Here is a 14,896-nt window from a genome sequence, read left to right as displayed (position 1 = left end):
ATTTATAATTTAGTGTTAATGTATATTTTAGTCAGAATTATTGCGCTCCTATTCTATCGCGCTCCGTCTGTTCGGCGGCGCTCGTTCACGGCAGTTTAGCCTGCGGACGCTCGTCCACTCCTGACAGCAAAATGGAAATATTTGCTTGACTTTCTAATATTTACAGATGGAGAATATGTCCGTGGAATGTAAGTTATGCACTGAGGAAATTATTGGATGTCACTTCAGCTTAAAGATTATTAATAGAGGTATATTTGTTTCCACCAATCGCTGCACAAGTGAAGTTTACGTATGATCACGAAAGCACGTTAGCGCTAGCCCTCCCAGAACCCATAGAGAATGCAGTGCGAAAAAAAAGATCTGTGTATGGAAGTCTATGGGAACACTGGGCGATTCTCGGCCAGTGAAATCGCCCAAAAAGAGGCGGTAATCCACAGAACGCGACTGGACGCTGATTGGACTATATCCAGAGGCAGAACAACAGTGACGGCTAGCCTAACTCTGTGGCTAAATGCGCATGTGATTGAAAAAGTCCCTTTCACACTTTGGTGGTGCGTCGCCCAATCGCCCTAATGAAGAAACCGCCCGTTTCAAACTATAAAGGATTATTATGAGCTCTACAAAAGTAAGGGACAGAGAGGCGATGCATGAAGTGCTCTGTGCTGAGATGCGTGATGCATGATGGGAAACAGTGGTGTGCTCATGACCACACATGTTGGGTTTCTCTGAGGCCCTGAAGGGAGAGTCTGTCCAGCTGTGGATCTACAGCACAGAAGACCTTCTGACTGCAACACTTCTGCTGAGAATCAGGGCTGAAAAGGCTGAGACCAAGCTAAACTGATACCACAATAAGCTTTACATTCACAACATGTAATTATGACACTTTTAAAAAAAGGGTTGAGAATCAAACAGCAAATCGCGTGAATGATATAACGATAACAACACAGAGGAACGATATTGTTGTTTGAATGATAAAGTGATTGCAGGGTACAGTGCAGTTCACAGGTGAAACTTAAAGACGAAATTGGTATGACGTCATTTTGAACAAAATCAGGCCGAACTGAAGTTTGAACTTTGAACTGCCATTGGTCCGTGGTGATGATGCAATAGGTGGGTGTGGCTCTGAGGCTCCGCCTTCTTTCAGGCGGTCGAGGTCAGACACGAGTAAAAACATGAACACATTGGACAGCTGCTTTACAGTAGAAAATGAAGAAGTAATTTTAATCGAAAGCTACACTGACACTGTTTTATGTTTAATTCGTAATGTTTCATTCTGTAAAGCTGCTGCGAATCGCAGAGCTGCTGCAAACATTTCCACGTCACTATATTCAGATGCTTTCTGAGCTGATGTTTTCTCACTGCTGTCAGTTTTGTTGTGTTTATTTTGTTATTGAGCAAACCACGCAAAACATATACGTTCATCTAACTGCGCTCTCAGCAGTGTGGACATTAACAGTATATCGCTGTAGAGGTATTTTCAACTTCTTTTTACCCCAAGCGAAGAAAAAGAGCTTTGCCGTGAGTATGTCGGGCCTTAGGTTGATTTCAAACATTGGTAGGTTGATTTCCCTCAAAAAACTTTTTTAAAGTTATTAAAGGGTTAGTTCTAGCCTGGTAATACCAAACTCTGCTACTTCGCTTTGCTTCGTAGACAGAGTCTGGCATGGCATAATTGAAAAGCGTTTTCTTTCTCGCAGGGGAGGCGCTTGTCTGAAGTTTAAAATCATTGGTTCCCGTAAGCCAATCACATAACGTTTGGTTATGGCGTGTGTTATGCGCAGGCTCAGCCGGATCTAACTTCCACTGTAAACACATGTATGATGCGAAAACAAAACCATTGAGCGAAATACCGGAGTGAACATGGCTGTGAATGACTTTAGCAGATTATGTGAAGTAAATCTACGCATCCACGGTACAATCAGTGTCTACGTCACGGCTCTCAGCCCGCCCTCTGTTCGTTGATTGGCCGGCTGTTTTCAGGCCGGAGGAAAACGGAAAGCTATTACGCTGTCTCAGACTGAGTACAGAAGCGAAATGAAATTGAGCGGAAGTAAGAAGTCTGACGTAGTCAGGCTAGGTTAGTTCACCCCAAAATGAAAAGTCTATCAGTAATTACTCACCCTCATGTCGTTCCAAACCTGTAAGACCTTCGATCATCTTCAGAACACAAATTAAGATATTTTTTGATTAAATCCGAGAGCTTTCTGCCCCTCCATTGACAGTCTACGTTATTACAACTTTTAAGCCCCAGAAAGGTTGTAAAGTTAAAATAGTCCATGTGACTACAGTGGTTCAACCTTTATGTTATGATGAAGTGATGAATACTTTTTGTGCGCAAAAAACAAACAAAAATAATGACTTTATTCAACGATTTGTTCTCTTCCCTTCACTTCTCTGACGCTATTCGCGTAGCGTAAACAGTGCAGCGCTTCCAGGTTCTACGTCAGACCGGCTCACTATTGGCCGGCTCCTGCGTCAGGATCACAGGCTTGTGTCGTGCTGCTCACGCGTACAGCGTCGGAGAAGACACAGAACAGAAGAAATTGTTGAATAAAGTCCCACAAAAAGTATTCTCGTCATTTCATAACATTAAGGTTGAACCACTGTAGTCACATGGACAATTTTAATGATGTGTTTACTGCCTTTCAGGGCCTTGAAAGTGGTAGTTGCATTGCTGTCAATGGAGGGACAGAAAGCTCAAAAAGATCTTAATTTGTGTTCTGAAGATGAAGGTGAAGGTGAGTAATTAATGACAGAAATTTCATTTTTGGGAGAACTAACCCTTTAAGCAACCCAGTAGTGGCATTCATGAATTAATCAGTTTTATGAATGAATAGGTTGCATGAATGATTCAATGACTTAGTCACTTGCCGCCACCTATTGTTGTGTCGATTTCAGAGTCACTGAAAAAAACACCACTAATGCACAGATTAAAGGGCTGTCACATCAAGGATGATGACTATAAATGATAACTATAAATATCAAATAAGAATAAGAAAGTCCACAACCGCTGTAACGATAACGACACAGAAGAGCGGTATTGTTTTAATCACTTTCATAATGATTTTTTAGCTGATAAAAACATTGACAGCCAATCAGAAATGAACCAGCGTTAAAGAGCTTGAGCATTTAAAGCAACAGATGATATAACTTCAGCGCACGCTTATAATTAACAATGTTATCGTCCATTGGAGGACACTGGAACAAACACAGACATAAAAAACAACACAGTAAGAAAAAAAAAGTACATAGGCTGATGATTTGTTGGATGAATCATTCACAAAATAGATGGTGAGTTTTCATTTCATGCCAATTTTAAGCATCCTGGAATTCTGTGTTTTCCATTAAAATTTTTTGGAATCCCGTTTCAATAGCTTGACTTAATTTTAATAAAAAAAATAATCAACTGAATTCATATCAACTGAATTCAATCAACTGAATCAGTTGAATTCATATTCAAACTTTACCAATTTCATAATTTACTCAAATTGATGCATTTGACTGGCATTGGCAGACAGGAGGAGTGTTTGGAAAAAAAAACAGACCTGTAATTAATGAAATCAACCAATCAGAATCAAGAATTTCAAGAATCATACTATGATTACATAACATACTACATAACTATGAAGTTATTTCATGTTTCAGAATATATCTTCAGAGGACCACTTCTTGCACAGAGCTCTACAAATATCACAGCGGGATCTATATCGTGGGAATATGAAATGATTTACTCTCCCATGATACTACTCAAGCAGGAAGTCTTTCTTCCACAACACACAGCTGAAATAAAAGGCCACGGAGTTAATTCAATCACAGAAGACTGAAAGAGCAGAGAAAGCAGAACACACACTGAAGATCACCAGCACAAACAGCCCTGGGTAAGAGAAAGAAGACATTTCCCACATCACCATCCTGAGCCAAGAAAGCCACTGACCTGAGAGCAGACTTAAGTCCAAACGACAGTAAGGAAAAGTGGTTGTACACTCGTTGACCAGAGCGTTAGAGAGTCTGCAATAGCAACAGACCAGAGGAGTCCAGATAAAGGTCTGAAAGCGCCTCCCTCCATCTATACTACTGAGCAAAGTTAGTTTTTCTTCATTCCCTCGCACTGAAAGTATGAAGTGAAAGCCTGCACGTGTCAGCCTCCCACCCTTTCCAAACATTCTCCAACTTCCCTATTGCTGCTCCCACATTTCAGCAGCACTAAGATTGACCTCAGATTCTCTCCAGGCGTCTACAGAATGGCGGAATAACAGCAGACGACGACACACTCACTGATACAGCCTGTTCTTACACAGACTACCACAGGAACCCTTCCCAGAGTTTAACAGAAGAAGTCCCTGTAAAAGCACATGAGTGTGTGTGTGTGTGTGTGTGTGACCTCAGTAAGGATCTGTGCAGATATCTGAGGCTGTTTGTGGTGTTTTATCGTGAGATGAGGTGGTGGCTGTAAAACGCTCAGCCTTGAGCAGAAGGGCAGGTCGGTGAAATATGAGGCTGATGAGCAATGACTTCAACTCGCTAGAGTCAGCCAACACACACACACAGCATCTCTCCTCCGGTCAGATCTCACCCGGGTCAGGTGATTAGCAGGGTGTGTGCTGATTCATTCAATCCCAACAGCGCAGATCAGCCATAAGCCTGATGAAAAGAAAAACACACTTTGCCATTTGCCATAGCGATACCCTCATGATTCGATCACGATACATGGCTAGCTATTAGGGGTGTAGCGATGCCCTCATGTCACGATTCGATCACGATACATGGCTAGCTATTAGGGGTGTAGCGATATCCTCATGTCACGATACGATCACGATACATGGCTAGCTATTAGGGGTGTAGCGATATCCTCATGTCACGATACGATCACGATACATGGCTAGCTATTAGGGGTGTAGCGATATCCTCATGTCACGATACGATCACGATACATGGCTAGCTATTAGGGGTGTAGCGATATCCTCATGTCACGATACGATCACGATACATGGCTAGCTATTAGGGGTGTAGCAATACCCTCATGTCACGATTCGATCACGATACATGACTAGCTATTAGGGGTGTAGCGATATCCTCATGTCACGATACGATCACGATACATGGCTAGCTATTAGGGGTGTAGCGATATCCTCATGTCACGATCCGATCACGATACATGGCTAGCTATTAGGGGTGTAGCGATATCCTCATGTCACGATACGATCACGATACATGGCTAGCTATTAGGGGTGTAGCGATATCCTCATGTCACGATCCGATCACGATACATGGCTAGCTATTAGGGGTGTAGCGATATCCTCATGTCACGATTCGATCACGATACATGGCTAGCTATTAGGGGTGTAGCGATATCCTCATGTCACGATACGATCACGATACATGGCTAGCTATTAGGGGTGTAGCGATACCCTCATGTCACGATACGATCACGATACATGGCTAGCTATTAGGGGTGTAGCGATACCCTCATGTCACGATACGATCACGATACATGACTAGCTATTAGGGGTGTAGCGATATCCTCATGTCACGATACGGCACAGATCACGATACTGAACTCACGATACCATATCATCGCGATACTCCAAGACATGATAAAAGGTTAAAAAAAATGTACTGTTGATTAAAATGCTACATTTGGTGTTACATTGAGTGTGTAAATGAATAGTCTTGGACTCGGTGCTGAAACCCAAAGCTCAGGACAGTAGAGACGCCAGAATAACAATATTCATGATTCTGGAGCTGAGGAAGTGAGAAACTATCCACGATACATATTGATGCATTTTTGTATTGCAATATATTGTTACCCCCCTAATTACAACTATCCCATTCAAGCTTGGCCACATAACTCTATCTCATGAATGAATCTGATCTCCAATTCCTGCGCAATTTGCACATTTAACAGGTTCACATCACGGAGAGCATCAGCTTATAGTCAAAATCTGCAGTAAGAGAGAGCGGCATCAGCACTGGGGAGAGAATTTAGAATTCACTCCAATTCATTTCGGAGGCCATTCACAGCTATCCGATCAAGTGGCCCAGTGTAAATAGGCCCATTGAGACACATTACCCCATTTCACTCTCTAACAGCCTATACATGTCATGACAAAAACCTCACAGACAAGCCACAGGCACATGAAGGGTGGTTAACCGAAACCGGTGTGTGTGTGGGACCTCCAGCACTGGCACAAACCCAGACCCTGCCGAGAGACACGTCACATGACATCAGCACCTGCCCCACACACACACACACACACACACACACTGTGTACCTCCGAGTGTGTGGCCATGTGGACGTAAAGGATGGCAGAAGTGCTGATCACGGCTTTAATCAGCCACACTGAGAACAACACGCATGTTCTGAGGAATATAAAGAGCATGAGGATTTAAAGGGTTTGTTTCACTGAAATGTCACTAATGACTCCGACACACCTTTACACTAACACGAGCCTGTTCGCTTTTAGTCCCAATTAAATGACCTGCATTTGCACTCAAGACAGAATTGTTAATTAGTTCTTCAAGTTATCCAGCAATAAATGAACAGCAGAAATAGGTAAAGGTTTGCAGTTCCATGACTCAGCAGTACATGAGTAATGATAATTACAATACGAGCAACTTTACATCCATTACTAAACCTCAGCTGTGTTTAGAGTTATCATCATTCATGATGTGCTTCAGGATCAGCCCACTGGAGTCGAGCGGGAGGGGAGAATCACACACACACAGAACGCTTCAACCTTTCAGCTGTAGAGGACATTGACAGCGGACAGACACGAGGGCTGGTGCTGAGACGTCACTGCAGTCACACACACTCACTCTCTCACACACACACACACACACACACGCACGCTGGGAGCTGCTGTACGCGTGAATCGCCACAGCGTTTGAGAAGCGTTTGTCATGCAAGCCGAAGGTCAAGACTTACTGGACGGACACACTCTCGGCGTCGGACAGGCCCGGCTGGGAGAAGCAGCCTGCCACTACGGAGCCCATGACCGTCGGCTGGCGTGTGTGTGTGTGTGTGTGAGGACACACTCCTGATGCTCGGCTCTGACCTACATGGACACGGCGCTCTGCTTGTGCTTATTCATTACTGGAGCGAGTCTCATCACTACAGCTCAACTCCGGCGTCTCACTCCATCTGCGGGCCGGCCGGGGGCTGGGCCAAACACACGCGTGAGTGTGTGTGTGTGTGCTTTATTTACATCCATCATGCTCTGGGGCACAAGGCTGCAGCCTGCGGTTTGATGCTGCGCCGGAGCTATAAATAACAGCAGGGTTGATGGGTCTGATGATGAGGAAATGTAGCGTGATTTCTGACGAGGACGCATGTTTACTGAGACTGGTACAGTGTGTTCTCTTGCTGCATGTTGGGTCTCAAATGTGCTTTACAGATTTTATTATATCCATATATAAGCACTGATTCAGTTTCTCTTGCTGCATGTTGGTCTCAAATGTGCTTTTCAAATGATATTATATCCATGTACAAGCACTGATTCATCAAATTATCCACATGAGAGGTTGAATGCAGTGAACAGCCGGTTTAATTAAGTGCATAAGCTGCATTTACTCGTCCATAAAACACATGAGCTCCTTCAATTCTGTGCAGTTTAAACTCAGCTGATCAGTATCTCACTGGTCCTCCGAGTGTTTAATATTGTTCTGTACACACAGAGTTTGGTTATATACAGGAATCACAACCACATTGTACAAAACATTCATTCCAAATCCACAAAAACTGAATTCACTTCAAATTCGCATATTGTGAACAGAGCCAGACTGAGCATCGCTTCTTATGCAGCGACATCACTCTCTTTCAGAAACGCTTTTCTTTAAATCCCGTAACAGGTGTTTGTGTCTTGACTCACTCCTCTGAACTCCATCGTTTCCCATTAGCCCTGTGGTCTCAGGGTGGAGAGATGTTTAAAAGCAACATCTTAAAGGTGCAGTGAGCAGTTTCTGAGAAACACTGATGATGTTTGAAATCGACCCAAACAAACACACCCCTCCCTTCACTGCTCCGCAATGCAAGAGTGAATGTCTTTCTGAAGCCAAGCAAGATAATGCTTGGTGAAATATAAAGCAAAGATGACTAATGAACGACAAGGAAGAACAAAAAATGAACATACAGTACACAACAGTATATAAGCAAGAGTTTGTTGTTAGTCACCAGCAGCTCCAGACAAACAATGACACTCAAACTGTCCTGTTACTAGAGCTAACATTACAACAACAGCACATCTTGGTTCTGTAAAACAAAGCAAAACCACTGTTACTCACGTATGGAGTAGAAAGAACACTAGTGTCCGTTATCAGGCCTTCCCGCTGAGCTCTCTCCAGCGCTGGACAGCTTTTCTAGTATTAACGCGGATCCTAAAGCTCTTGCCTGATCATAACCGTTTATTTCCAGTGATATTCCTCTGAGCTTTTCTCTTTTGTAATGTCTCTCAGCCATCTCTCTTTCTATGGTCTTTCTTCAAATCTCCCTCTTGCTCACTCTCTCTCCTTCCCCATCATGAGTGGGCACGCCCCCTGCTGCTGATTGGCTCACTCTCCTCCCCCATCATGAGTGGACACGCCCCCTACTGCTGATTGGCTCACTCTCCTCCATCATGAGTGGACACACCCCCTACTGCTGATTGGCTCACTCTCCTCCATCATGAGTGGACACACCCCCTACTGCTGATTGGCTCACTCTCTCTCCTCCTCCATCATGAGTGGACACACCCCCTACTGCTGATTGGCTCACTCTCTCACCTCCTCCATCATGAGTGGACACACTCCCTACTGCTGATTGGCTCACTCTCTCTCCTCCTCCATCATGAGTGGACACACCCCCTACTGCTGATTGGCTCACTCTCTCTCCTCCTCCATTATGAGTGGACACACCCCCTACTGCTGATTGGCTCACTCTCTCACCTCCCCCATCATGAGTGGACACGCCCCCTACTGCTGATTGGCTCACTCTCTCACCTCCCCCATAATGAGTGGACACGCCCCCTACTGCTGATTGGCTCACTCTCTCACCTCCCCCATAATGAGTGGACACGCCCCCTACTGCTGATTGGCTCACTCTCTCACCTCCCCTATCATGAGTGGACAAGCCACCTACTGCTGATTGGCTCACTCTCTCACCTCCCCCATCATGAGTGGACACGCCCCCTACTGCTGATTGACTCATGCTCTCTCCTCCCCCATAATGAGTGGACACGCCCCCTACTGCTGATTGACTCATGCTCTCTCCTCCCCCATAATGAGTGGACACGCCCCCTACTGCTGATTGACTCATGCTCTCTCCTCCCCCATAATGAGTGGACACGCCCCCTACTGCTGATTGACTCATGCTCTCTCCTCCCCCATAATGAGTGGACACGCCCCCTACTGCTGATTGACTCATGCTCTCTCCTCCCCCATAATGAGTGGACACACCCCCTACAAGTGTATTGTGCTACTCAGTTCAATCCATTTTCAACAGAAATTGTTTACTGCACCTTTAACAGTAACAGCCACATTAAATTGTCAAAAAGTGACAAAAGTGACAGTAAAGACATTTATAACGTTACAAAAGATTTCCATTTCAAATAAACGCTGCACTTTTGAAATTTCTATTCTTCAAAGAATACTGAAAAATAAATGTAACACTGTTTCCACAAAAATATGAAGCAGCATAACTGTTTTCAACATTGATAATAATAATCAGAAATGTTTCTTGATCATCAAATCATTATATTAGAGTGATTTCTGAAGGATCATGTGACACTGAAGACTGAAGAGTAATGATGCTGAAAATTCAGCTTTGATCACAGCAATAAATTACACTTTACTATATATATTCACATAGAAAACAGCTGGTTTAAATTGTAATACTATTTCACAATATTACTGTTTTCACTGTATTTTTGATCAAATAAATTGTGCATACAGTAGCTGCTTTATATTTTATGAAAAGTCCCTCCTGAAGGGTCCTTGGCATTAAAAAGCTTTAAAACCCTTATAAACATAATACACTGGCTCTGTCATCAGAGGTTTAATAATCATATTGGACATGAAATGCATCTCTGGTTTGTTCTTTGCATCCACAAGGCTTGAAAATGCTGCTTTGATTACCACACACACGTGAGTTTACTCCCGTATCTTTTCAAATGCGAGTCACTTTGCAGTGTGTGTATGACCATAGAGGAAGCACAAGCAGTCACTGTATAACATGAGCTTCAGTCACGATAAATATGAAATAATGAAAGTGTACTGAAACAGGAAAGAACACCTCTAAAAATAAATATGATACTATCGACATCAGCAAAATCAGAAATGAGTTTATCTACTGGGTTTCTGTTCCAGTTTTAAATAGGACAAATTATTAATACAGTTGATTTTATAATGGAATTAATGGAAGTCATTTAAGCAATAGTTGCAAATGGTGGCTTTTAAAAAGATCATAGTAAGAAAAGATCAATAAACGTATTTGTAATGTAATGAAAGTCAAATAAGGTCATATGTAATGATGTTATAAATCATTTAGCTCTGACTGTGACACTGGGATTGGATGAGCCCCGCTTGACGACACTGTAAAATGAGCACTGATGCTCCAGCCTGAGATGATGCTCTACAGCGCTTCCAGTCAGTGCTGCTAACAGGCCATTTCCAGCGGCAAGCACTTAACATACGTGAACAATACGATCAATCACAAAAGCCGATCAGGACAGGTCTATGGGTTTGCGTACTCGGCTCATCTGATCATTTTGATTTGTGGGAATCAGCCTTATCACTGTAATGCACTACTCATGGCTTTTCTTTTCTTTTTCATTTTTATAATTTTCAATTTTATAAAATATAATTTTCATTATTATATATTTATGTATTTTTATTTGCTTTACTTTATCTGACCTTTGTGATGCCATACAATCAGCGTTCCCATTTTCATTAAAAAAAAATTCCTTACTTTTCCAGACTCAAATTTCCAAGCGATTTTTCAGACAATATTTAACATAAATGGTTCATACAGCATTATATTTGATATATAGTACAATCATTGGTTTGATGTTGCACGATCACCAAACAACAAAGTACGGTCTGAATTAAATGATTGTTTGCTCCTTTATCTGTTGCTGGTTTGAGTGGCATTTGAGTAAATATTATTTTTGTGAAGGTTATGGGTAAGACAAGCAGTTTTGCATAATGAAGACGTGCGCCTTGATTTCCATATTAATGTTCGACTAAACAATCACTAAACTTTTGCCATAAAATCACTCTGCTTGTATGATCAATTTATTCTTAATTTTATATTTTAGAAAACTGAATAGGGGAAACAGTCTGGAAACACAAATATTTTCATACTTTTCCAGACCTGGAAATTTCATACTTTTCCAAACTGCGTAGGAACCCTGTATAATAACTATAACACTGTTGTGACGTACTAGAGTCTGATGTCTTTCAGACAAGCACACAAAACAACTCATTAACTTATCAGCTCTTATTTATGGATTACAGTTATCTTGAAAAAAGACTTTCTGAAAATGATTTTAGTATCAGTGAGATTAGTATAGTTTTATTAATATTTTGAATTAGGTTTTACTGGTAAACTTTCCATTTTAATTTTAATTTGAAAGATTAAGTAATTCTGTTTTGGTATTTCTTTTTATTAGAATTTTTTTTTAAATTTATGTATATAGTATAATAATAATAATCTTTATTTCTATTATAAAAAAAATTCCTTCACATCTAGCTGAAATAAAATATGTTTAAAGTTTTTTTTTTTAAAAGCTTTTAAATTTCGCTGTTTTAGTTTTAGTTATTTTAGTACATCAAGTTAAACTAAATGGAAATTAGAAATGCTGCCCAGGAAACTAGCTGAAATGATATAAGTTATATATACATTTATAAAAATATAAGTTATTTTATCTAAAGTGACAAAGGTGTTTGATGGTTTTAGTTAAAAGTCCCCCTGTGGTGAAAATCAAGCTTTTAATGTAGTTTATGTGTCTATGTGGTGTTTTTAATGTGCTTTAAGACAAACCATGTGTAAGTTCATAAGTCGACACCATTGCTGAGTGTTTTCTCCTTAAAACTGCAGTGAACCAAAGACAGTCTCAAACACACGCTTTGAAATCGCTGGTGTTTCTGACGGCACAAACTGCCTTGTAACCAATCAGATCAACGTGTGATCGTATCTCTGAGCTGAGTGAGTGAGTGGAGGCGGGGCTCATTTGCATATTCATAGAACCGCGTATACTAAATGAGGCAAGGGTGTCGAGTTACATACAAGATATTTTAAGGCATTAAGAAAAAAATTTTCAAGAAAAAAACACTTAAATATGTAATTTTGGTGATCAAAGATGAGTTTTAAGGGATAAAATTATTGACTACAGGGGGACTAAGTGCAGTTGATAAGACTTTTCACCAGAGGGCGCCATATAATCATCTCTCTCTCTCTCTCTCTCTCTCTGCATGCTGGGAGTTTTGGGGTGAGAGTGACGCTGAGTGAGAACTGAGCTGCAAAACTTTTTCTTGTTTTTTTCTTTTTCTTTTCACTTTTTTCTCTTTTGCATGTTCTGACAGGTTTTTTGTAAGTGTTTAATCTTTGAGAGACGGCATCTCTATCTTTGCAGCATGGTGTGCGGCCTGACGACGGTGTTATGGTGGAGGACGTTCTCGTGGCACTGGGAGGTGAGGTAGGGTTTGAAAGTATTATTTTTGCCTCCCGAATGAACAAAGCGGTTGTTGTGTTTGTAAAAGAGAAAAACACAGCTAGCAGGTTGATTGAAAATGGTATTGTCATACGTGACAATCTTGAGCAGGTTACTCCGCTTTATGCACCTTCCAGTAAAATCATTATCTAAAATATTCCGCCCTTCATTTCATAATGAGGCGTAGGAACGTGAATTACTGAGATTCGGTGAGTTTGCTAGCGAGTTCAGAACGATCTCTTGAGGTTGTAAACATCCCACTTCAAAACAGGTTCAGTCTTTTAGAAGACAACTGTACATGTTTTTGGACTCTCCAGAACATACATTGGATGTTTCTTTCCGTGTAAAGCATGAAGGGAGATCATATATGGTTTATGCAACTACTGGTAACTTGAGATGTTTTGACTGTGGTGACATAAGCGGATTGCGTGTCCACATAAGGAGCAAAGAGCAGCGAAACAAAGTGTTGATGCCATGATCACCTCAGAATAATTTGTTGACAGTGAAATCCCAGGTCCTTCTGGGTTACAGATACTGGCCCAGTAACGTGCGTCATCTCTGAGCCAGCGCCTGAGGTGCCGATACAGTCAGCTGAGCGCAGGGGGAAAAAAGTTCTTGAAAAACTGATCAGAAATGCATCACATGGGTTTCCTCTCTTTCTTTCTTTTTCTGTTATGTCTGTCTTTCCTCCTCTTAAATACATGTATGGATATTTTAAGGGTGGCCTCCATTAATGTTAACGGTGGGAGGGATAGACATAAACGTGATTTGTTATTGGAAAGCATACAGCTAAGAAGACTGAATGTTGTATTGCTTCAGGAAACTCACAGTGATGTAGATAATGAAGCCGACTGGAAAATGTCCTGGAAGGGGCAACCCCTTAGTCCTTAGTCATGGGACAAATCTTAGTGCAGGTGTGGCGATTCTTTTCTCTACGGAAACTAGAGTTAATCTTTTAAGCTCTGAAGAAGTTATGCAAGGTTGTCTTGTTGTAGTGAAGGCTGAAAGTGAAGGTTTTCTTTTTCATAAATGTGTATGTACCGAATGTGGGACGTTTTTTTAAGATTTTAAGTGGAATATTGAAACAGTGTCACAATAATGACAATGTGATAATTGGGGGAAACTGGAATTGCACAGAAAATTGTACCATTGATCGAAATCTTCCATTTGCCTGTCTAAAACAGTAAAAGAAGCTGAACTATTAGATATGTGGAGGATTAAACATAATACTGCTAGACAATATACTTGGGTAAAAGTATCTGATAATAGAGTGGGTGCTGCCCGTTTGAACAGAATTTATATATCTAAATGTTCTAGTAATCGGGTCATTGAGTGCTCAATTTTACCAGTGGGGTTTTCAGATCATCATATGGTTTTTGTGTCATTAGTTTTGTCTTCAAGGAAATCTTAATGCCTTGGCACTTTAATGCCAAGTTATTACAAGATGTTAATTTCTAAGTTTTCTGGGAATGTTGGAAAAAAACAAAACTGAAGACGATGGTGGGAAATTGGAAAAACACAAATACAAATGTTTTGTCAGCAATATACAGTTAATTCCACAAATATGACAACAAAAAAAGCTATTCAAACTCTTGAAAGATCTATAGATTCATGTTGGATAGACATGATCCTGGTTTGTCTCACTGTTTACAACAAAAAAAGAGTGAGTTGGGGTCCTTTTTAAATGAGAGGGTGAAAGGAGCCTTGGTGAGGTCTCGTTTTATTGCAGTAAATGAGATGGATGCCCCAAGTGCATGTTTCTTTAACTCGGACCGCTCAGTAGCACAGCACAAACAAACGGCCTGCCTCGGTCTGCCCGATGGAAGGGTCACCACTAACACTGCAGAAATGTGTCATCATGCAGTGGACTTTTATTCCTGGTTATATACTGCAGAACACTGTGAATTGGACTGTGCTGAACAGCTGTTCAAGGTCTTCCTAAATTGGACTCTGATTCAAAGACTACCTCGGACTCTTTTTTAACCCTTGAGGAACTGTCATCTGCTGCCACACAGCTCAGCTCGGGCGTTCCCCTGGTGTTGATGGGTTGACATCAGAGTTTTACAAACACTTTTGGGACCTTCTTGGTGTTGATCTCTATGAGGTTTTCTGTGAATGTTACAAAGATGGATTTCTGCCTGTCACATGTCCCCGTGCTGTTCTTTCTTTGCTTCCTAAAAAGGGAGATCTGTCGTTGTTAAAGAACTGGAGGC

General features: G+C 41.4%; 1 protein-coding gene across 4 annotated transcripts in view; it reads right to left on the bottom strand.

Moving 5' to 3' along the window:
- The window catches only part of psd3l (pleckstrin and Sec7 domain containing 3, like), a 126,458-nt gene that overhangs the window by 77,464 nt on the left and 34,098 nt on the right, over window positions 1-14,896 (bottom strand). The window contains exon 1 of one of the 4 annotated variants that reach the window (XM_084401481.1): window positions 3,935-3,979. The exons of the other annotated variants lie outside the window; for them this stretch is intronic. The gene's annotated coding sequence lies outside the window, so the exon portion shown is untranslated. Of the gene's footprint in view, window positions 1-3,934; window positions 3,980-14,896 lie in introns of those variants that run through there. 4 annotated transcript variants of the gene reach the window in all.

This window comes from Rutilus rutilus (genome assembly GCF_951802725.1).
Source record: "Rutilus rutilus genome assembly, chromosome: 25".
In the NCBI taxonomy this organism is placed as follows: Eukaryota; Metazoa; Chordata; class Actinopteri; order Cypriniformes; family Leuciscidae; genus Rutilus; species Rutilus rutilus.
This window is presented reverse-complemented; position numbering and strand designations above follow the sequence as displayed.